General features: G+C 38.6%; 1 long non-coding RNA gene across 1 annotated transcript in view; it reads left to right on the plus strand.

The window, feature by feature from the left end:
* Nucleotides 1–24,495, plus strand: part of LOC131482974 (uncharacterized) — a 108,588-nt gene extending 84,093 nt beyond the window's left edge. The window contains exons 2-3 of the long non-coding RNA XR_009247451.1: nucleotides 23,531–23,635; nucleotides 24,477–24,495. This is a non-coding gene — a long non-coding RNA (uncharacterized LOC131482974). The remainder of the gene's footprint in view (nucleotides 1–23,530; nucleotides 23,636–24,476) is intronic.
* The last annotated feature ends 491 nt before the right edge of the window (nucleotides 24,496–24,986 follow it).

Genomic DNA, 24,986 nt, shown 5'->3' on the forward strand with positions numbered 1-24,986 from the left:
AAAAGACAAGAAATGCATGAGTAGGTGTTAGTCTTTTAAGGCATATGGGATGGATTATGAATTAGAACTTGAAAACCCAGCCTAAACGATAATGGTCATGGGAAAAGAAAAAAAAAATTTTCCCAACTTCCCCCAGGTATATATTTGTTCCCTCTGACCTTTGGGACCTTTGTGGAATTACGTTACTCCAATAAAACTATGGTATATTTATGTTATGTAGTTAGAAATTCAGACAATGAGATAGTGTGTGACCTTTCCAAAATCATGGATCCTGTGTCCTATAGGCACGTGGTCTTGAAGGCACCATTCGAAGTGTCAGTGAAGTTACTTTTATGCATATCCAAAGAGGTCCAGTGTGGGTTTTCTCAGATCTGATCTTGTTTCTTTCTGCTGTCCTTTATTTGACCATATCTCAGATAACAGCTGCTAAAGGACACATAGGAAGAAGGATAAGAAGAATAATATTAAGGGGAAGGAGAAGGTGGTTAAGATGTTGGCTAGGATGCCCACTTCCCGCACTGGTGCACCTGAATTCAATTCCCTGGTTTTGGCTCCTGTCTCCTGTTTCCTGCCAGTGCTGACCTTGGAATGCAACAAGTGATGGTCCTGTACTTGGGGCCCTGCCACCTAGTGTCCGTTTCTAGCTGCCGGCTTTGACTTTGATTCTGACTCAACCCTGGCCATTGCAGCCAATGAAGGAATGGATCTACAGAAGGGAGCTCACTTGCTCTCTCTACAAAGTAAATTTTTTTGAAGGAAACCAAGAAATCGGACTTTTTGTATAACACTGATCATAAGTTTTTGAGAATTGTTAGTGCTAAACTGGCATAATTTTTTTTAACCCATGGCAGCAAGAAAAGGAAAATGTGACGTTTTCATAAAGCCTAATGTATTCTGATAAAATTTGTTTTTCAATCTTGATATCAGATTACCTCTCCTTTACATAAAAATGATAATGGCTGAGTATTATTTAGCTTGCTTTGAGAGATTATTTTTAATAAGTAGAAACTCAGTTCTCCATTAAAATATATGTGTATATATATATGTGTGTGTGTGTGTGTGTGTGTGTGTGCATACATACATATCAGTCTCAGATTCATTAATTTCATTGACTGAGGCATTCCTAACATCTTTCTAAAGACTTGACGTTATTATGGGTGAAGGTCATTCCTTAGCAAGACTTGCTATTAGAATGGGGGAAAGGGAGCAGCACTGTGGGTATCTCAACAGGAAAGTTCTCTACCCTGTGGTGCCAGTGTCCTGCTTTGTGCTGCTTTGTGTCCTGGATATGGGTGCTGCTTTGTGTCCTGGATCCTCCATTTCCTATCCAACTTCCTGCTTATGGTCTGGGAAAGCAGCAAAGTTAGCCTATGTCCTTGGGACCCTGCATCCCAATGGGAGTCTTGGAAGAGGCTCCTGAGTTTGGATTGGCTCAGGCCTGGCTGTTGTGGCCATTTCGGGAGTGAATCAGCATATGGAAGTTCTTTCTCTGTCTCTCCTTCTCTCTAAACCTGACTTTCAAATGTAGCTATAATACTAAATAATAATACTAAATATAATACTAAAAAATGTTGAGCAGCATACTGGAGTGAGTCAGAGAAAGATGGGGCCCAGAGAAATAGTTTGACTGTTATTCTGGCTACTTGCTGTTAATGAGAACTTTCATAGGTTATTTGAATCTTTTGTTTCCCAACTCCTTCATCAATAAAATGGCAAAATAATACCTCTTAAGGTTGGTATGAAAAATGAACAATCCACATGCAATGCCTAGGACAAGATCTGCTTGATCTTAGAGGCATTCAGAAAAACTGAGGTCAGATTCAACAGAGGTTACTTGAATATAAAAAGGTTCTAGCACCAAGCTGTGCTCCAGATCAGAACCAGTTCAGAATGTCCCGCTGTACTACTTATGCAGGAAGGAAAGTGACATGTATAGTGTCATGGGCCACAGTCAGCGTTTACCTCGTACACTCATGTTTCAGCAACTTTCCTGTGAAGGCTGAGGTTCACCTGCCATGTGTAGCTAGGACTCAACTTTGTGCTATCTGTGGCAGCTGCTTTAGGCCATACTTATTGCTGAAGTTTGGAGGCTGGTATAAGCCAAATTTAATTAAGCTCAACAGATTCCTACTGTGTGTTAATAAAAGTATATGAGTCAGGCAGCTGGAATTTTCCCAGCATTTCTTTCTGAATTAATACTTTATTACTAAATTAACCTATATAGAGTACGTAAAGAAATATTTTAAAATAAGATCAAAATCAGTTGATATAATTTTAAGCACTAAGAACACAGCTATGACTCACTGTGGGTAACAATCTTACATTTTCATAGTATTTTAATGAATAGAGACTCTTCAGCTGGATTCTACTGTAAGGAATTTACATTTATATGTCAGTATTTGTAAAGCTTTTAAGCTTTTTAGTTTACTTCTCGACAGCTTGTTTTACACTAGCACTCTCTACAAACATTTCGTGTTATAATTGGTATGGAAAACAATGCCATTACCTTAATTAAGACACTTCTTGGAAGTTACTAGCTGGTTATAGAAATTAGAACCCTATAATACTAGAACGTGGCAGCTATGTTAAAAGAACATTAATCACACAAAAAGGCCATCTTCGATAATTTTTATATTTATACTTCAGTATTTTGTTTTCTCTGCAGTTTCAATAGCATTCTATTAGGCAAAATACATGAATAGGGATTTTGGTTATGCCATGGATCATGGTTATGCCATGAGTGTAACCTTTGGACGCGAGTTCTCAAAACAGAATAAGCAGAATAAGCAGACCAGGGTCCTTTCAGGGAAGAAAATGAAAACTGAACAGATGGGCTAATTGTGCAGTTTCAGGGAGAGTTCTTTCCAAACGTGAAGGCATCCTGTCAGACAAAGGAAAGGACATTTTGTATGAATTCAGCACCTGGAGCAATAAATGCTGACACTTTTCCCATCACCTTCCAGACTGCTTGGCTAGGAGGGTGAGGAGAGAGGGAAGGGCGGAGGGAGAGAAGACAGGTTTAAGATGCATTAGCTTCTATATCTCTTAATGGACAGACTGAAATTTGATTTAAATTCCAAGCAAAATTGCATTAGCTGAGTTCAGCAGAGCTCCAGAGAGACAGTTATCAGCCTTCCCCAATCACTTCTCAAGTGATCACTTGGCTGGCCTGCCACCAGTCAGCTGCTTCCCAGCCTTGCTCAAGGTGATGTCCAGGGTACCTGGCTGAGCACCTCACAGTGGTGAGCTGATTTCACCTGTACTCGATGAGGACATGGGTGGCTGCTTCTGAATGCCCCAGATAACTTGCTAGGGAAATGCAGCTCACAATTGTGGTTTTTAAGATGACATTTTCTAGCCTGACAAAAGGCATGTCTCAGCTTATTTCAGTTTAATAGTTCTGAAATTGATTCTAATATTTTCTGAATGCGTCTCTCTGCATTACAGGTGTTGAGGGCATTTGAAATTCTTTCCTGCATGGCTAATCCTAAACCCAAGGGGTAGTGTACATTTAATTTAATATGATTATCCCTTTTTTACTGGGAATATAATTTTGTTTTCGAAAAGTCCACTATGTGCAAATAATCCCTTTTCTGAGGGCGGGATATGAGAATCCACATGAGGTACAATTCACAATCCATACACATATACACACTCACTCATAAGGCATAGGTACTTAAGTAGTGCACCCTACTTAAATGGAGTTACACATTTGTGAAGTGGAGATTACAATCAGAGCATGCAAAAACAAGAGTACTTAGTGATGAGTGGTGGATTCTAAGATGCATGTACTAATGTGCAATTGGAAGATGGTTCTATGTGACGAGTGATATGAGATCCACATGTTCAAATGAAGTGTTAGTTTGTGATGCAGGTAGAAAATCAAGAAACTGCAACTTTATCCTAGTTTATGGATTTTCCTATTCTTGTGTACTTACCAAATACTTATGAACTCTAGGGTCACCCAATGAGTGTAATACTGAACTTGCAGATTGCACTAGCAGATGACTCATCAAATATTAAATGCCAAAATGCCAGGTGGCAGAGGACAACAAAGGATTATTTCATGAGATGGGCTCTCTACTTTCCATGATGGCATGGCATTAGTTCCAGAGTTTAAAATCGATCCAACTCTGGGCGAGTAGATTAAGCCCACCTGTCAGAGTTCAGCAATATGATGGCTACAACGATGATGGAGAATATATTAGTTGGGAGAATAAGGAATGTTTGCTGTCTGCATGATTTGCCTTGCAAGAAAAACTAGGCCACACAGTTTCCCTGAATTGTTTGCTGTAAGTGGTACAGACAGGGTGCTCTCCCTCTGCTGGCACTTCATGCCCTGGTGATTGTGTGTGTCTGGAAAACCAGAGTTCACTTTCTAGTTACCTAACCTTGGCTCCAGATGCTTCAAGATATTCTATGCCTATATAGTAAGTCGGCTTTTCTGCCTCAGCTTTTGTGCTTACTCTCCTAAGCAGATCATATCATGTGTACGATGAGTTCTTGGCTCTTCCCTTATGATCTTTCTCCATGTGGATCCCCATCGTTAGACTGTGAGGATATCAAAGACAAATTCCATGGTGCTTTTAATGATCTGGGCTCCAGAGCTTTCTATGCACAGTTCTCCAGGGTGGGTATTCCAGAGATGCTTATCAGAGGAGGCAGAAATAAAGAAAAAGAGCTGTGTAGAACACAGGCACTTAGGGATCCTGAAGATTCTGTGTAGTACATCTAATTAGTAAGAATAATTAGAAAGAATACGCTTTAAAATCAAGGAAGCCTCAAATGTTTGTGCAGCCTTCCTATAAATAAGTGACAATTATCATCTATAACTGGTAGAGTTCCAGAGTTGAGCACAAAAGATAGGGGAAAAGAATGTACATTCTTTTTATTGGAATGTTTAACTGGAGTGCTTACTTGTTTCAGCCTTTTGGGTATCTATGGAACATGTGTGTTTTGAAAAAAAGGACAATTCTAGTTGCTTTCCGACAAAATTAGCTTATCTTTAAAGTTTCTGATTCATAGTTTTCTAGGGGAAAACAGGTACTTAGATTTTTTTCCCATATCTCTTCAATAACCCCTCAAGTGAAATGTCACCTTCACAGCATAGTTAATTGCCAAGTGTATTTGCATTGTTTTTGACCTGTACTCAGTATTCAGGTATCATACTGTTAAAATTACTGTGCCTATGTAATAATTTTAACCATGTCCTTGGTCTAAACTTCCCTCCTGTTTATTCCTCATTAATGTTCAAAATTATTTAAAAAAAAGGTCACAGAAGGTGGCTGGGAACCCGCATTTACTTTTAACATATTGGTTACTCATTACTATGTCAATTAATTCCATAATGATGTAAATTTTTGCTGATGGTATGTTGGAGCTTTCAATTGACTGGGATGATACTCTGCTGGCTCTGTCATCAGACCAGAGAGGGTATACCTAAGAAACAGTTGAACTTGACGGGACAATAAGATGCTGGACTCTATGTTTGGTATACGCTTGCAATGGGGAAATCTCAACTGAACTTGAGCTGTGGTTATGCAATAAGGTGGAGGAATCCACCATGGTGGGAGGGTTTGGGGAGGGGTGGGGAGAACCCAAGTATCTATGTAACTGTGTCACATAATACAATGTAATTACTGAAGTTAAATAATAAATAATTAAAAAAAAAAACATGTAATTGATTGAAAGGCAGAGCCAGTTTCTTTCTCCTAAACACACACACACACACACACACACACACACACGTACACGTACACGTACACGTACGTACGTACGCACAGCAGGGTGGTAGGAGAGAGGTGCCATTTTCCTGGTGACTACAACAACCACATCTGGGCCAGGCTAAAGCCATCCGTTCAGGTCCTCTACCCGCGCAGCAGGGGCCCAGGTACTTGGACTGCCATGATTTGATTTTCCAGGCACGTTAGCAGGGAGATTGATCAGAATAAGAATTATGGCAAGGACTTGGGCTCTCACTGTCTTATGATACGCTGATGTTCAAGCCATGACCTATGCTCCTACAACATTAGGCCCTCATGTTACTGTTGATTGCTTACTCTTTCCTTAGCAATTTTCAGGTGAATATATCTTGTTCCAAATAGAATGCTGTTGGTCCATTTATTGTTTGTTTTTTTCCTTCAATTTATAGCTAACCTAAGAGTGCTTAATATCTTTGACACCAAAAGTGAGAATTTTTGTATCTTGTATGCAAGTCTTGCAAAGTAATCTTTCCATAGATTTGTGCAAGTTTTGTTAAGCTTACCATTTTAACTCTTAATATTTTGAATATCCAAGTCTATGATTTTTTGCCCAACTATATTTTGATTTTTTTAGTTTTTTTTTAATATAAAAAGTAAACCTATTTCACAGATTCCACAGTGTAGATTCAGGAGTGGTGACAGCTTCCCACCCTACCCTCCTCCTGTTTGTTTCTCCTCCCACTTACTTCTTTTTCTGAAAGAAAAACAATCCAATGGGTTATTTTCATTTCCATTCAGGATCACAGCTTAAAACTCCATTGGCTAAAGATTTTAAGAAGAAAAACTCTTCCTTCAGAATATAGACAGAAGCCATAAATAATAATCATATCTCATGATGCCCCTCTCATTCCTAAATTACATGTGCTTTACTGTGTATTAGGTGACCACAAATCAGGGAAAACATAAGGTGTTTTTACATGTTTAAGACAGGCTTATTTCACTAAGCGTTATAATTTCCAGTTATATTTATCTTGTTGCAAATGACAGGATTTTATTTTTATGATTGGAGAGCATTTCATTGTTTTGGTTTGGATTCTTTACATTTTCAACTTTCCATAAACCTACATTATTTTATTTCTTAGTTTCTCATTACAATACTTTTTTATCTTACTTAACTGCATTATAATATTTAGCTTTTTAAACTGCATTATAATATTTTCTTTAGCTTACTTAACTGCATTAGTTCATGTTGCTGAAGCGATAGCAGCACCCTTGCTTTATTCCTGACACTAAGGGGAATGCTTTCAGCATTTCTCTGGTCTAGTGCTGAATTTCAATTGTGGTCATTTGTATTTCAGAGCATTATTTTATTCCTACTTTTTGGTGTTTTCTAAGTCAAGCAGATTTTGATCCTTGCATATCAATGCTTTAATAGCTCAGCAATTTAAGTCTATAACATGTATATGTATTTATGTATATATATGTGTGTGTGAGTACACAGTCAATATATATGTGAAACCTTTAGAAAAATGAAGTTATCTCTATTAACACATGCCAGAAGCCAGAACCCAAATGCACAAATTAAAAAAAAAATCCCTAAGAATGCTACAAGAGCTAATAAATTTATTAAAGTTACCAAGAACAAGCTAAGTATACAAAAATCAGCAATGAGGCCAGCACGGTGACATAACGGTCCGATCTTCCACCTTTGGGTCTGGCATCCCATGGAAGTGCCAGTTGGTGTCCCGGCTGCTCCATGGGTGATCCATCCCCTGCTGGTGCCTGGGAGAGCAGTGGAGGATGCCCCCACAGTCCCTAAGCCCCTGAATCTTACACCTGGACAAAGTGCCTGGCTCTGGACCTTCCCAGCTCTGGCAGCCATTTGAGGAGCAAGCCAGTGGACGGAGGATCTCTGTGTTTCTCCCTTACTCTCTTCTATATTTTACTGGGAAAAATTAAATTTTAAAATCCTAAAATCTTTGTGCTCAAGTTCATATGGAATGGTAGGGAGCACCAAATATTCAAAACAATTGTTACCGGCTGTTGACTGATGCAGCAGAATGGTAACTGGGCATCTCGCACTGATCGTAGATTTGCAGAAGCGTATGTGTAGGAATCCATGTGATGCCTTTTAGCAGACAGTGATGCATGTTTGGCATTTTATGGTCAAGTATATTAACAGAGTGGTTAATATCACATCATGTGTGTGTATGCGTGTGTTGCAAAGTAATTTTTCCATAGATTGTGCAACTCAAATTCCTGAATTTTCCTATTGATTCTCATCTGTGTTCCTATGTTACTGTTTTGTATGCTACATACTTTGTTAATATTTTGTTGGGATTTTTATATCGCTCTGCCTGTCAGATTGGACTTGTGGTTTAAATTTCTGAGGTTTTCTTAACAATATTAGTAGTATCTTCACAAGAGAAAGCCTATGTTTTTCTTTTATTTTGACTAAATGATAAGCTTTATGTGTATCTATTTTATAATCATTTGATATTATTTTTGATATATGATTTTATAACAATTTCCCCCTCTACCTTACCTTCCTCCCTCCCTACTCTTTCCTACCCAGTTTTCTGCCATATTATTACAATTATATAGTCCTTCAGCAACTGTTACAATCCAACATTCTGATTTAAGTGTATCATGGCATTGTAAGTATAGGCAATGGTTGAAAATCTAGATATTCTGTTGTCCAGTTTTATTGGGAGTTCTCTTTCTGTTTGGGAGTAGGGATGAATATTCCAGTATATCTTCACATCTCAGTATGCTAGTCTCTGTTGTACAGTTCATTGATGAGATGTATGAACATGTTTACCTGCATATCTATTTAGCTTGTCTTTTGCATGAAGGTTGTCTTGTATGATATTTATATTTTGGGGATTGGCTAATTTCTCCAGTTGGGACCATTTTGTTGCAAATGGTAGAATTTCATCCTTTTTAACAGTTGAATAGTATTCCACAGAGTAGACGCACCTCAATTTCTTTATCCATCCCTCTTTTGATGGGCAATGGTGTTCTTTCCAAATCTTCGCTATTGTGGATTGTGCTGCTATAAATACAACGTTGCAGGTCACTTGCTCATGTGAACTTCACTTCTTTTGTATGTACTCCCAGGAATGCAATAGCTGGGTAATATAATGGATCAATTTTCAGTTTTCTTAGCACTCCATAGTGCCTGCATTAACCTATACTCCCACCAAGAGCAGTGCAGTAGGGTGCCTTTCTCCTCACAAACACACCAGTCATTTCCAAATGTAGGCCAATTTCGCTGGAATTATGTGGAAACTCAGTGTGGTTTTCATTAGTATTTTCCTGATAGCTAGGGAGCTTGAGCATTTTCCATGTCTATTAGTCATTTTAATTTGTTCTTTTGAAAAAAAATGTACTCATTTCCTTCCACCCATTTCTTCAGAGCATTGTTTGTTTTGTTGTTGTTGAATTTCTGATACTCTTTGCAAATCCTGGCTATTAGTCCCATATCTATTGTGTAATGTCTGAAGATTTGGTCCCATTTTGTTAGTAGTTTCTTTGCATTGTTGATTGTTTCCTTTGCTGCACTGAAGCTTCTTACTTGGACGTAGTCCCATTTGTTTGTTTTGGTTTTGACTGCCTGTGCTTTTGTTGATTTTTCTAAGACGTCTTTACCAATGTCTGTGTCATGCAGAGTGTCCTGTGTTTTCCTCTAAGAGTTGGATGGTTTCTGGGTGCAGATTTGGTCCCTTGATCCATTTTGAGCTGATTTTTGTGTGACAGGTGGAAATCTTGCACTTCTGTAGTGCTGTCAGTTGTTCCAATAACATTAGTTGAAGAGACAAAACTTTTCCCCTACATTTTTACTGTTATCTGTTCTTTTAAAATGTATTTGAAATCTACAGGGAAACCATTTGAGTTTGATAGATTTGGAGGGCAAGTCTCTGGAAGATTTTTCCTCCCCTGGGGCAATTGGGTTTTCTTGAACTATTCTTTTGGAATTGGTTCTGATCTAGTTTTATGGACACTGAGAATCAGTTATCAATATGGAATTTGTGTTTTTGAAAGCGTTGTTAATAGTTATTTGGACACTTTGTTTCCATGGTGAGCTTTTTAAGAGTTGAAGATAAACGAAAATTAAAAGACGCTGAAACATGCCTAGGGAAGTATCGTGACTGTTACTGTGCTGTTGCCTTCTATTGGTTAGAACTTGAGAGGAAGATGTGAATGGCAGGGGATGGGAAAAGTTTGCGAACTCTAGAAAGCCATCATGATGCTGCTTAGCTCACAAAAAGATGATCTCATCCTTGAGAATGTCTCTTGAAAGAAAGCAGTATCGTACCAAGAGTTTTCAGTCTCTCACTTAACAACCCTTAATTGCTTCACCTTCACAAAATATTGGCATGTCTTTATAAACAGCATAGTTCAAAATCTATGGGAAATTCACATTATATAAAAAAATCTATGTGTGGATGTTCAATTTGTTTTTCTACTCAAATATACATCTTTCAGTTTCATTTCCCATAAACTTTTTGAAGTTTCTTCTCTTAAACCTTGGACTTTGACTATTGATGTTATTGCTGGTGTTACTCAAAATTTATTTGTGCAGTCCTAAAACTGATAGTTAGCTAAGTTACACGATGGGAAGAAAGAATACAAAGAATATAAAATAATTTTGAAATACCTACTTTCATTTCATTTGAAAGGAAGAGTCAGATGTGGAGATCCTCTTTCGGCTGGGTCACTTCCAAATGCTGGCAACATTTGGGTCTAGTGCGAGCCCATGACTCCATCCGCCTCTACCATAGAGGTGACACTCCCCTGCAGTCGTAGAGTGTGTGTTAGCCAGGGGGCTGGAATGGGAAGGAGACAAGACTTAACTATAGAGAGAAGGTGCACCAGGTGCTGTCTGCACTGTCAAACCAAATGCACACCCAAGAGAAAACTGTTTTAATCTCATATTATGCACATGATATAAAACCTTACCTTTGTTCTATCATGTAATTTGTAGTACTTCAATTGCATAGGCAGCTCATAAGTTCAGTGAAGTTGAATGTGTGTCCTAACAGCACATCATGGATACATAAATGATTTGTACATGAACCTATGTTCTTCCTGCTTATACTCTTCTATAATTGAGGTGACGACAAGATTAGAGGCAGAGAAAGAAAAGTGCAGTTGTCTCAATACAATATCAGTAACCTTGAGCCAACAGTTTAGGAAATTCCATGGACAGTGAAGCTGAGGTCACCAAATCTCTCCTCTTAGACAATTACTTTAATTCTGCTTTTATCAAGACTTCAATCACAACAGGGGGGAAACAACTTTCCTACTAGTTTCTATTTTAAAGTTTTTAGGCACTTAAAAAAAAAGCAAGAAAATGATGACTTAGTTTTTAGCAACTTTCTGGTCAGAGAGGTAGTTTTCTAGGTTGGCAGTTAGTTCCTGAGTATGGAAGCTGCTATTTTGGTCCGACCTAAACATCAGCCCACCTTCTGTAGGAAATTGGCAGACACTACTCCGAAGACTTTCCTGTGAAAAAAGAGACTTCACAGCAGTGTACAAGAGGCATTTAATTTAGATGGATTCAGGAATTAAACTCAGTGTTGTAGCAATTCTTGCCAGTGCCACACTATTTCAACTGTTCTGTTTGTTCATATACACTTCTTAAGCAAGGACTCAGATTTTACTCAACAGTGAGTTTTGGATAGTACTATCTCCTTAACATACTGAGAATGACATTTCTAAATTATATCTCTATATAAATATAGGGATATGTGCCCTTTTGTAAAGCCAGCAATCAGTGTGCCCTTGTGTCGTTGTGGAGTGTATTAAGTTTGACACCTGACTTTCACTTCTGCTACCAGCTTGCTGCTAATGCAGACCCTGGGAGGTAGCAGCAGTGGCTTGAGTAATTCGGGTTCCTCCCACTCCAGTGGGAAGGCATGGCACTGAATTCCTGCCCTATGCCTCTGGCCTGGCCAGTTCTGGTAGCTGCCAACACTTGAGAAATGAAGCTGCAGATGGGTGCTGTCTTTGTTTCACAGTTGCTTTATCGCCCTGCCCGTTCAAGAAGAGAAAGTTAAAATTGGAAAAACATTAAAGCCTTAGTCTCCTGGTTACCTACAACATATAGTCATATATTAAATGTACTGAGAATTTCTGAAATAAATTCACTTCATATAATCCAACATTTAAAAAATATTGACCACTATTTCTTTTGTTGATGGATAACAATACTTTTTCATGTTGGTATATATCATGCATAAACTATTTGTTCTAAAACAGAGGTTGGCAAACTGTAGCCCATGAACCCTTAACACTCAGTTTCATGGTATATCACAAAGCTACAATTGTTTTCTGTGTTTCTATATGTTGAAAACAAAACCAGAAAATGAAAATGGAAAATAGAGAGTGTGTATTGCATGCAGTTCAATCCCTAGGATATGGCTTTCAAATCTTTGAATATTTACTTTGTGATTTTCGCAGGAAATATTTTTGTATTATTAATCTAACCAAGTAGTAATACAATTTAAGTAAATCAGGATATGAGGGGAATTCAAAAAGATCATGGATGTGGAGTTCAAAGATAGATTTATTTTGCTACAAAAATATTTTGGACTCTATAGTTTTTCATAAGACACATTTTTGTGAACATTTTGAGGATTACTACCATATATCAGTTATTATAAATTATAGAAAGGAATGAGCTAAGTTCATTTTTCATTTTTGAGATGACTCCTCTAAATAATTCAGTATTTCATTATTCCAAAGAATAGTGTGACAATGAAAGGATTAGTGTCCAGGAGCTCCTAAGGGCTTAGATGTCAGTTTAAAGTTCATAACAAAAGACAGTATTTCATGGGATAAAACAAAGATCAGCTTTATTCAACTGAAAAATAACCTTAAATTCTATACCATTTGGAGAATTTCTACTTCTATAGAATCACCATCTTCCATGCTCATATTTAATGAGTGGATTGAACTTGGTTGCTTTTTAGTTTAAAAGGAATGTTTCAAGAGTATCTAGTAATTAAAAAAAAAAACTTAAGGTTTGCAAGCTGCAACTCCATCTCATATTAACTGGGTCAGTATATAAAAGTCACAACTTGGTAGAACTTTTCTCAAAATATAAGTCCTTTTATTGATGTTCCCTCTTGAGAAGGACTTTATTGCTATAAGTTGGATCTTACACGTTTATGTATAATTGAATAGACATTCTGGACACTTTTTCACTTTCTCCTTCGCTTTCCTTTCTGCCACTGTTTAATTAACACCTAATTTATACTTAGTGTCTTCAAACAACACTGTATGAATGGGCATTTTCTGGTTGCAATTGCTCCAGTTGAAAGCATGCCATAGCAGAGTGGTAGTTGGCTGTTTGGTTTCTGATCCTGCTTCTTGATAATACATCTGGTGAGGCAGCTCTTAATTCTTCAAGTACTTGGATCCCTATATCCATATGGAAGATCTAGATGTAGTACTTGGCTCCCAGTTTCAACCAGGCGCTTGTCCCAGCTTTTTGGTCATTTTAGGAAGAAACCACCAAATGAAAGGTCTCTCTCCCTCTTGCCCTCTCATGCTTGCTCTCTAGCTGACTCAGTCTGTTGCTCTTTCAAAGAAAACAATAAAAAAGTTTTGTTATGTACCCGAGTGGTGATACATCTTACGGTTCTGTGGGTTGACAGGGTTGGTGGTTTCTACTTTAGATATTTCCTGCAGTTGGAGTAAATGGCATGTCAAGGTGCAGTGGTCTGAGGGCTTCAGTAGGCTGTGCAGCCAAGGCACTTGGTTTCTGCAGCTGGTAGCTAACTGGGAGCTCTGTCAACGTTGCTAGCTGCAAAACCTGCAAAGAGCTCCAGTACGGGCTTGAGTCTCTCACAGGGTGGAGGTTGCATTTAGAGGAGGAACATTCAAGAGACCTGGACTCAGAACTCGCTACTTCCACAGCATTCCTTTGGTCAAGTAAGTCACTCGGGTCATTTTTGAGGGGAAGTGAAACAGGGCCATGCTTATCGACATGAAAAGTACTATGGGGTAGAGGAACCCATTATCCAGCATCTTCTGAACCCATTACAGCCCATAATTTCATATTTAAAAGATACCTATTAATCTAAAAAAATAACCATTCCAAACTGTAGGTAAAAAAAACCGGATGGCATGGCCTCTTTTTGACACATTTACAAGGCATTTATACCATTGATTGTTTCTAGTGGAGAAGTGTGGATCTCAAATTGAGGTGAGTTTTCATATCCCTTTAAGTGGAATTGTATTAGAGTACCTTAATCTAGACATTGCTATTTTCTTGAGAAACTTTCTTGCCAAGGAACTAAATATTTGGTGTGTCTTCATCAACCATGCAATAGTACACCATGTAGATAACACACTGAAAATTTTCTTAATTGTAATTTTTTGTGACTATTCATCACACATAGCAAGGTAGTACATTAACTTCTGGGTCCTTGGGACTGATTTTTGTACACAGTTGAGTAAAAGAATGGAAAGGTTGTCTCATCACTTGGAGACAACACTGAAATCGACAACTTCTTTATATGTAGTGCTGCTTTAACCAGTTGTATCTTCTCTCAACACATGGCATTGCTCTCTGGTTGCCCACATATTAGTTGATAGACATTAGGAGTTGTTTGGACTAGAGCATGTTATAGTGAAGGATGAGTTGGGGGAGAGGAAGGACCATTTAGGGAGGGCTTCAGATTCACAGTGGATCCTGGATTTAGAGCTAGATCTTTCCTCCAAATTAATTTAGATGTACAGAGATGGTCTGAGCACAGATGACAAAGTGTAGCCTTAGACCTCAATTCATGATCAGACCTTTACAGCACTTGTAGTAGTGAGAGTGTTGGAATAAAAGCATGCTCTACAACTATCCTGTGAATAGTACCAGTATAATGTGATGCATTTCATATGTATGTGTACATGTTAGAGTTGAACTTTCCCAGCATGCACAAGTCCAGGTCGCCACATTTTTTCCTTTTCAAACATTTTTATTAATGTAAAGAGACCATAATTCATGTGTTACAGATATAATTCTTAGGATATAATTATACTTCCCTCCAAGTTTTGTGAAAACAATATTTTTTTCTTTTTTTTTTAAATTCATTAATTACATTGTATTATGTGACACAGTTACATAGGTACTTGGGTTCTCCCCACCCCTCCCCAAACCCTCCCACCATGGTGCATTCCTCCACCTTGTTGCATAACCACAGTTCAAGTTCAGTTGAGATTCCCCCATTGCAAGCATATACCAAACATAGAGTCCAGCATCTTATTGTCCAGTCAAGTTCAACGGCTTCTTAGGTATACCCTCTTGTGAAAACAATTTCAATGTGTTTATAATCACAGGCTTCATGCATCATTAACCATCATACTCAACAAATAGAAGTTAAAGACAAGTGCTCCATAGGAGTATAACCAAGGGCTAAAAGCAGTGATTAAATCATAAGGTATCCATTTCATTCTTGAACAACTTTGGTATTCTCTTTTTACTGTCACGTACCATAGAAAACATACTATATTTGTTTTGGGGGACTGGCATATTTTGCATTTCTTTTAAAATCTGTCCATTTTTCTGCCTTTTCTCCCTTTCTTTCAGTGACAGATAGAGAAAAACAGAGATAAATGGAAGAAGCTCTCCTCCATTGGTTCACTTCCCAAATGCCCTGTAATGGTTAGGCTAGGCCAGCCTGATGTCAGGAGATACCAGCTCAGCCAGGGTCTCCTACATGAGTGGCAGAAACCAAGATATATGAGCCAACATGGTTGCCTCTCAGGGTCTACATTAGCAGGAATCTGAAAATGAGCAAAATTGGAACCCAAATCCAACAGCATAATACTGGATATGGTGGGGTCTTGATCTTGAGTCTTATCTGCTAAGCCATGCTCCTCCATCATTTCTATGTTCTGGGGTTTGGGATGATGTTATAAATGCCTGTTCTGTCTTTCCAATACTGGTAAGTCTTCTGGACTTTGCATGCTTTATCTGGGGGGAACAAAATGGTAATCTTTCTAGTGGTAGATGCAAAAAAGTTGCTTGTGAGTAAATGCCAGCCGTCTAAGAGAACAGGGCTTTCATATAATGTCATTTCAAGGGAATAAACTTTGGTCTGACCTCTGCTTTTACATAAAAAAGGAAGAGAAGTTGAATAATTTTTCAGGAAGAAGAGGTGGGTGTTAGCTGGCAAGTGAGTGTGAAACACGTACAGGGAATGTAAACTCTGCATTGTTCCCTACATAAATCATTCTTAAATACTGATTTTAGCAAGTGTATTGCTTGAAATGCTTTATGAGGTCTATTTTGAGAATATTATAAAATGGGGTGATTGGCTGTTAGCACCACATGAGGGAATACTGTCATTGAGTAGGTACAGGTTATGAAGTGGGGACCCAGTTGAGCAGTGCCTGCTATAGCTTGAACAAAGCTCTCTTGCCAGTGGCACTGGACCCATGTGGATTTTGACTTTAGGTAAAGGAACCTGGGCTTTACCTTTGTCCCCAAAATGCCAGCAGCTTTGTCACACTCTATCCTAAGGACATACATGCACGATAGGTTTGGAAACAGTCTTTGGCCAGACTGGCCACAGTGCAATTTGGTGCAATGTACAAAGTTGCTTGACTGTACCTTAGTTTTCCCCAACATGTATTTTGATTAATGCTACCTACCTTAAAGTCTTTCTGGGAAAGTTAGATACTGCAAAACACAATCTTGTTGAATACCTACATTTAGTATTTTTATTGGTATTTGACAACTATTGCCATTGTTAGTGGCGGCATCACCACTATGGAGAGTGGTCACATGTGTGTTAAGGGCATTGTAGGAGTGCCATTTGCATAGGGCAATGTCTTCTGTCAGTTCCACGTTTGCATGGAATTTGGCTGTAACAATGCAGAGCAGAAAAGGCTAAAGAAACAGGTTTTGATTTTTCAAAAATGAACCCTGAGATGTGAAGACACACTGTCTGGAATCAGAACACAGGCTTCAGGTCAGAGGATAAACATTAACTGCAAACAAGATCAGTATGGGACAGGGGCCAGTGGCATCTCCAAAGACGGGAAGTGAAGGAGCAGATGGAAGCTGTGAGATTCAGAGCTTAAAGAGGACTGTGCCTCTGGAAGTTTGTTACTTCAGATGTTTGAGAATCAAATCGATGTGTAGTCTTTCTGGAAGAACTGAAGTGGGGAGGATGTAGAAAAGAGAGAAAGAAAAAGGAAGAGCAAAAATGAAGCAGGAACACACTATTAGAAGGTCCAGATCTGCCTCATCAGATTGAAGCTAACTTGCAGCTTAGGTTATGCCTCCCTTGAGGTTGAGAGATTGGCGTGGGTTATTCAGCACGCACCAATTACTGGCACATGCAGTTCCCGCTCTAGTGCAGCAACCAGAAGCAAAGTGGACAGCACATTCTAGGACCCCCGTCTCCTTGGTATGCACCTAGCTATGGCCACTCATGATGTGAATTTCAGTTGACACCCACCAGAATGACCCAGCTAGTTGTTGAAATTAAAAGTGCCCAGTGACAGAATGGTGAGGGACCATTGATCTGAGCACACATAACTGGCCCATTAGCATTCTGCTGCCTCAAAACTGAGGTTAAAAATGCTACAGATGCCCCCACAGGCTGCTAGCTGCTAATTAGATTGTTCAGCATCCTGTTACAAAGACTGAGGGGAGGCAGCAAGAGTGCTATATTTTGGGATTTCCAAGAGTTAATTTGTCTTCTTTATGTAGACAAATTTGGTAATGTTCTTGACCTTATTATAGTGATGCTTAGTGGTTGATGGGTTCTCATCTCTTCTAAACTGAGAGGTTTAATGTGAATCTTCAGAAAAATAAACCACAGGTCACTGGAAAGTGACAAACCCTGGGAGAGAAGAGGAAAGCAGTGTGTTACTTTTTAGCACAACATAATTTATAGCTGTGTATCCTGTTGAGTTTCTTATGACTGCTTTGACAATCTAAGTTTATTTTCCAAACTGGCAAATCAGCAGTTTCCTAAGCAGTGAGGAGGAAGACATACCTGTTGGGGTGATGGAAGAACCATGGATGTGCTACTAGGATGGAATAGCTTAACTCTTTCTCAAGTCAGTCTCCTTTACGTCAAGTTCCAGTAGATTCTGAATCAACACAAGGCCCTATTGATGTTCAAGAGTTGACGAGGCATTTTAAATTTTTTAATTTTTTAAAATTAATTATATTGCATAATGTGACAGTTTTATAGGTACTGGGATTCCCCCCACCCCTCCCTAAACCCTCCCCCCATATTGGATTCCTCCACCTTGTTGCATAACCACAGTTCAAGTTCAGTTGAGGTTCTTTCATTGCAAGCATATACCAAGCATAGAGTCCAGCATCTCATTTTAGCTTTAGGATTATCTTGAGCAGGGGTGTATGATAACAAACCTGGTTCTAGGTCAGCGTTTCTGTGAGAAGTTTGACACAGCATGTGTTTTCCAGAAGCAAATGGTTCTAAGTGTCAGCAGCTTATTTGTGAAGTGATCCCATAAAGAGCTGCTGGGGAACTTGGGTGAATGAACCAGGGGGATAAGAGTGTTTCATGGAACATGTTATGTGTGTGAGCCACTGGCATTCAATGCTGCGGACACAGTCTGGAAGCCATCCCCCAGGGCTATTCTATCCAAGGCACTAGGGCCATCAACATGCATGATGACACTTTCTAGTCCAGGTTGCTTCACACCTGTGTTTATCTGTCTCTGTGGGATAAAAGTTGAGGTTTGAAAACCTGTGTTTACTAAGTCAGAACAAATGGAGGGTGGGCATATTGTTTTATGTATTGATATTCAATATAAAAATGGACATCACTGTAACAGAAAAGTTAGAAACATTGGTGTCACCTCATCAACATCTTTAGCATTACCCTTACATTAGCAAACTCTTAGCTCTTCTTCATTTCTGTTTATGAGTTTTCAGATAACAGCTTGAAAAGATATAGGTATCTTTAGACATCAGCAGAGTTTGACCCAAGATAGACACAGAAATGAAGGACCACATTCCTAAATCCCTTTGTTTTTTCTCTTTGAAAACAATCTACAGTTGGAGGAACTGCACTCTTTAATTCAGTTTAGGAAATGCAGTGTAACAAAATGGAGATGTCATAACCAAACCCACTGCAGGATTGGTGTTCAGCAGACTTGGCATCAAGTCCGTGATCTTGATCTATACTGTTGGTCTATTCCCTACTCATCCTAGGCTCGGCTGTGCCATGAAAATGAGAAGGTTGTCTCATGTGTCTTCCCTCTGATGCCCAAATGCACCAGATGCATTTATTTCTGTTTTTGATAAGTTTTAAAGGAGGAGGAAAGCTGACACTGTCCTTCTCAATTTCATACTCTGACTAGTTAGCAAAGCAAATGAACAAACTTAGAAGACATTTGGAAATAAGAGAAAAGGCAATGAAAGCATCCACTTCCTATCCCTTCTATTTAGTGTGCCTCTGAGTGTTTTTATGAATATAAACATTGTATAATCAAAATTACATTGTGTACTTTCAAATACAAACACTAGAAAGAAGTAGAAAGGGAGATGACAGATCTTTTCAAACAGGCTTCAAGTTGGAAGAGGTGACAGATTTCTTTGATACAAACCAGGTAGCAGGGACCATCAATTGTGCTTATTACAGGGCAAAGAGTTCCTTTTCTGTGTCTCTACAGGAATTTCACCCCTGATGGGGATACATCAGGAAATAACTGCAGAGGTATTAGGTCAAGAAAATGTCACTCTTCCTTTACAAAACTATCAGTCTGATTTTTATCATCTGAAGTCATTTTCTGACACCGTATGGCATCTCCCATTTTGTAGCCTCTTCAAGCATATTATTCCATAGAAAATGCAGCAGTGACTTAGTCATTCCCATATTTCTGGGAATATTATTACTATTATTACAGTAATGTTAATATTATTACTGACTCCCAGAGATGACAAAAGGTGAAAATCTTAGATATCTCTACAATTTTTTTTTCCAGATCATGGCATAGAGTGAGGTAGAGTCTCAGTCATCCCTTGGATGTTGATGTTTACTTTCTATAACCATCTACTTTAGGCTGTACAGACTTTGCCTTTTAACTTTTTAAGGGCTTTCTATATTTTGTTCCCGAATTTACATCATCTTTCCATGTTTTGAAAACTTATTGGAAGTGCACATTTACAGGAAAGGAGAGAGGGAGGGAGGACTTCTGTCAGGTGGTTCACTCTGCAGATAGCTGCAACAGCCAGAGATGGGCTGGTCTTAATCTAGGAGCCTATCCTGGGTCTCCAGGAAGGGAGCTGGATGAGGAGAGAATGGATCAGCTGGGGCTGGAAGCAGCACATTTAGGAGATGCTGCTACTTAGAATCTGCTATTTCTTCTACTGTATTGATCACTAATGATTGGCTCACATCATCTATGGATAAACATAGGTAGAGGAGACACCAATGTCAGTCTTTGCAAAGTGCTTAGAAGGCACATATAAATTGTTCTTGACAGATGATTAAAAACAAGAAGTTAAAGACTTGTGTTTTCCACTTCTCTTTTTGCATCAATCTTACTTAAATACAGTTCCTAAAAATACATTTCAGTGTGCCCAGGAGTTGAATTGATCATCAGCTGCAGCCGACTCTGTTCTGCAAGAGGAACTATTCAGAAGCACACGTTGGGGTATTGAACATCCTTACATGATGAGAGGAGCAGGAGGGATTCAATGTTCTCTGCTTATCACTGCAAAAGGCAGTGAGCTAAAACATTTTCCTACCAAATTGCTTTGCAAAGGTTTTATTGAAATTTACAACTGAGACATTTTAGATGGCAAATAGAGAGCACAGGAATTCAAACATGATTTGGGATAAGCTTGATTAGGTAAGAAATCTATTTCCTATTAGGTGACTGAAGTTTTAATTTCCATTATAATTCCTTAATGATAGATATCTGTCTTCAGCATGGTACTTACAATAGTCTTGTTATATCTACTTATTTTATAATGGTCTTAAAACAAGAATTCTAACAATAGGGAACAAATACATGACACCCATCAAAGAGTGAACCATTTTAGAAGGGAGTAAATGCCGTAGTTTGGATAGGCTGTACGTCCCAAGATGTAGCTGGTGGAAGTGTGGTCCACCATGGAGGATGCTCTCTGAAGTGAGCCTTGGTGGCAGGTAGTAACCAAGGAGATCCTGCCCTCATGGATGAGTGCTTTCTCTCAGACCTGAGAAGAGATTAGTTCTTCAGAGAGCAAGTTGTAAAACCAAACAAAGGCAGAAGCCTTTCCTGCTTGCTTGTCCTCTCACCTCATAATCGCTCCCTCATGTACTCTCCCAAGGTGCCACTTTCCAGGTAGCGATGTGGCTCTGGGGTCTTCACTAGAGTGGGCAGGTAAACGCACCGAGGTCCTGAATCTCTAGGAAAAAAAAAACACAAGCATCGTTTCTTTATAAATAATCCAGTCTAGGAAACTTTGACACAGCAACATAAAATGGACTGACAGTGGACTTTAAAGACACAAAATATCAATCAGTAGTAATTAGGATTGGTTCCAGATCTGCTGCTGCCCAATTTAATTTTTGTTTACTACATGTCAGAGTATTGACTATTATATCTGTGATTAGCCTGCCTAATTGTAAATGAAATATATTTCGAGGAGGCAGTGGAAATGTAAGCAAAGTTAACCCCAAAGTGTCATATGAACCACTATTGCTACTGCAGAGAGACAAAATGGAATTATGGAAAGACCAGGAAAGTAAATACTGTGAATAGACTAAATAGTATTAGCTAGCTAGCACTTTGAGATGAGACAAGCTAGCTATTTCCACATTCATTAGGACATTTATTTCCTCCCTTTATCTAAAAATGTATTTCCTAAAAGCCATTCCCCCCTCAGGTCCTCTGTACAGCTTCAGTGTCCTGTTTAGTTGGATTGGAGCCCCAGACTTTTCTTTCTAAATTCTCTGTGGTAAGCCAAAATTTCATGCCATGAACTGGAAATTCCCAATGGTGCAGAATGATAAACAATTTTCCCGTGGCTGTCAGGCATTGTGTGTATTCTTCTGCAAAGTGTGATTTTAAAAATTATCCATAAAAGAAGGAAATAGTGTTTTTGCTTGACTGTTCTGTATGTGTTGTGGGGACTCCATTCACATCAATATTTTGTCTACTTGTCCTAATTTCTTTCTTCTCAAAAGGTATATAAAGCAAAACCTGTGCCCTTTACGACATAGCATTATTCCTCCGGGTGGAGAGAATCTACTTTTGAACTTGCAGGCTGGTACAGCACACATCTTGGGAATTCATGGTGGATAAAGATATCATCCTAGTTTGTTTATTAACTGCCCTGCTTCCTTTTTGCTAATTTAGATGTTACAAGATGTAACACAATGCTGTACATAATGGCAAGAAATGCCACATTTATTAAATGAATCAATATAATGATGATGTGAGCTCTCCTCTAATTGTATGTACATGAAATGCAGTTATAGCCAACATCACAATACATTTAATGGAGATATTGATAATAGTGTTCCAGGTTATTACCAGAAGATAAAATGAATTAAAGTAGCTAACCTTGATAAATAGTATGGTAAATATGTCTATTTTTCCTTACAACTGCACGTGAGGTTATAACTATCTTGGAATAAAAAAGGTCAGTTAACAAAATATTATCTATGGCAATAAGTAATCACTGGTACTGGAAAAAAGATCAGGATCGTTACTACTATATAATAAATCATGTAGCTAGCACTATATAATATAAATTTTATTAGTATTATAAATTTTATATATAGTAGATGATATATATTAGTATATTAATAATTACTAATACAGTAACAGGAATGACTTATGTTGTCATTAAGAAATTGTCCCATCACCGTCTATATGCTTGTAGTGCTGGAAGTAACTGGCCAGGATAGACAAGTGACCTCTGTGCTATGCCCACTTAGATGTCTGCAGCCAGTGTTTACCTACTTAAACACAATGTATGATCAGCACAATATCAGAGAACAAACAGGCAAGCAGTGGTGATGGCGGATAGAGAAAGAGGAGGGGGGGAGAATTAGGACTGACATTTTATATCTTCTAAAAAACCTGACCTTTTGAAAATACCACTGTGTACATTTAAAATATTAATAAAGGCTCTTGCTGTTAGTAGGCAAAAGAGGTTGTTGTCATGTGCGACCTTTTGTTGAAGTCAAAGAAAATTGACAGTTTTATTAGCAGTCGAATATCGCACAAGAAAGCGCAAAGAAGGAAGAAAAGCTGCCATGGTAGTAATTAGTTACACAAGCTGGGTTTTGTTAGGCAGCCGAGATTTTAGACAAGGGAAGCCTAAATGGGACTTCTGAGCTTCCTGCACTGGAGTCAGCATAAATTATGGCTCAACTGGGAAAGTGCTATGCCTAGGCTATTCTTTTTACAAGGATTATTTAAGGGCTTATATCTTGGCTCTTCCCTCCCCACCCACCCCCCTTTTCAGTCAAGACATTTCCTTGAAGAAAAATCCCATAGTAGAGCCTGCAATCCTCTATATACCACTACCCGTTTTTATTATTCACTCAGCAGATAGGTGTTAAGCACTCAGCAGGTGCTTGATGATGCTCTTGGCTTCAAGGACTCAAGAGATGAGGTCCCTGCCTTTGGAAAACTTATGTTCCAGTGGGGAAAATAGAGTGGGCCAGTATAGAAACAAATGTAACTGCAAGAGCTACCAGGAACTCCATCCTTGTGAAATAGACATTCTGTAGCTTCACAGCTTACTCAGACTCCATGAAATTCAACTGGAGACAGGAGTCCCAAGTAAGCGTCTGTCATCAACCTGTGCATTCTCTATTGCTCATATTTTCCAGGTAGTGAAAGCTGTGGCAACAGTTGCTAAAAGGAACATGTGCAACTTGAAACACTTGATGTCAATCACTCAGCCCAGCCACTTGTCAACATACCTCAAAAGCTCAGTAAGTTTTCATTTATTGGCTAGATTATTGGGGACATAAAAGCCAACAGGTTTCTTGTTAGTCTTGTCTGTAATAGATTCATGCCAATTAAAATATGCTACTTGTGTTGGCTAGGGCTGTGGTGATAGCTTTTGGAGTTTAGCAGCTTGTAGAAATTCTTTCTTGTGCTCTTATTTTCCCCTCACTGTCATTGCAGCCCTTGTCTAGAAATGGCATTTTTTAAACTAGTGATGTGCGTTACAGAGCTTGTTAACTTCAAAGAGCATCTCAAGCTAAAGTTTGAGCCTGTCTGGGCTTGATACATAATTCTTCTTTTACTGATATATTTATGGATGCAGAAAGGAAACTTGGACATGCACAGAAAACATTATGAATATTTGAAGGAATGCCCATCAAGTGGAGTTAAGAGACCTAAGTGCTTTTATAGCAGGCGAAAAATAGCTGTCATAGAAGTCAGACCCAAGTGGGAGTTCTAAGTGTAAATGACATGAAATTTGTTTACTGGGAAATATATGTCCCGATGAAGGACCCTGAGGAAATCAGGGGCTGTCCTTACAGGTTGTTCCAACACTAATCTCTGTAGAAAACGTACAATCTGCCGAACGGAATCCAGTGGCAGTATGCATTGCTTAGGAAATGCAAGGATTAACAAATTAGTTGGGCTCACATTAAATCTCAAAACTGTAAAGGTAAAATGTAGAGAAAATTGAGACTTCTTTGAAACAATATTGAAATAGCTACTACAAACTGAATTATCAAATCCTATTTAAGTCCTCAATGGTTAATTGCAATTTAGTCCTTTGTGGAACCCACATTTATTGCTCATGTCTGCTGATTCTAGCCCTTACCTGACACGGAGCATGAAAAAAAAAAGCTCAAAGGCAACAGGAGAGTCGTATTTACCATGAAGATCTAATATTTGGCATCTATCAAGGTAACACATTACTTAAGGTTAGTTTCATGAAGTTCTTTGTACTTTTAAAATATGACTGCTGAATAATGTAGAGTTACACACATGGCTTGTGTTCTGTTTCCATCTACAAAACCAATCTGAGGATTTGCCCACGTGACCATCCGGCTCTTCCACTCTACACAAGGGACAATGCACTGGGAGGTCTTGATGGCATTGTTTCTGGCATTCTGGTATGTATACATACAGCACCCTCAATTTCTTAGCTCATTTCTCACTTGCAGTACTATTTATACAGATTTTGTCTTTTTTTTTTTTTTGCAACACAATTGTATAACAGTTGTGAAGACAGTGTCTTGTGAAGACAAGCTTTTTTTTTTGGAAATCCCCAGGGTCATCTTATCTAGGTAAAAGATCAGAAAGAATTGCTATGGATATCAA

Source organism: Ochotona princeps, chromosome 22, assembly GCF_030435755.1.
Source record: "Ochotona princeps isolate mOchPri1 chromosome 22, mOchPri1.hap1, whole genome shotgun sequence".
NCBI lineage: Eukaryota > Metazoa > Chordata > Mammalia > Lagomorpha > Ochotonidae > Ochotona > Ochotona princeps.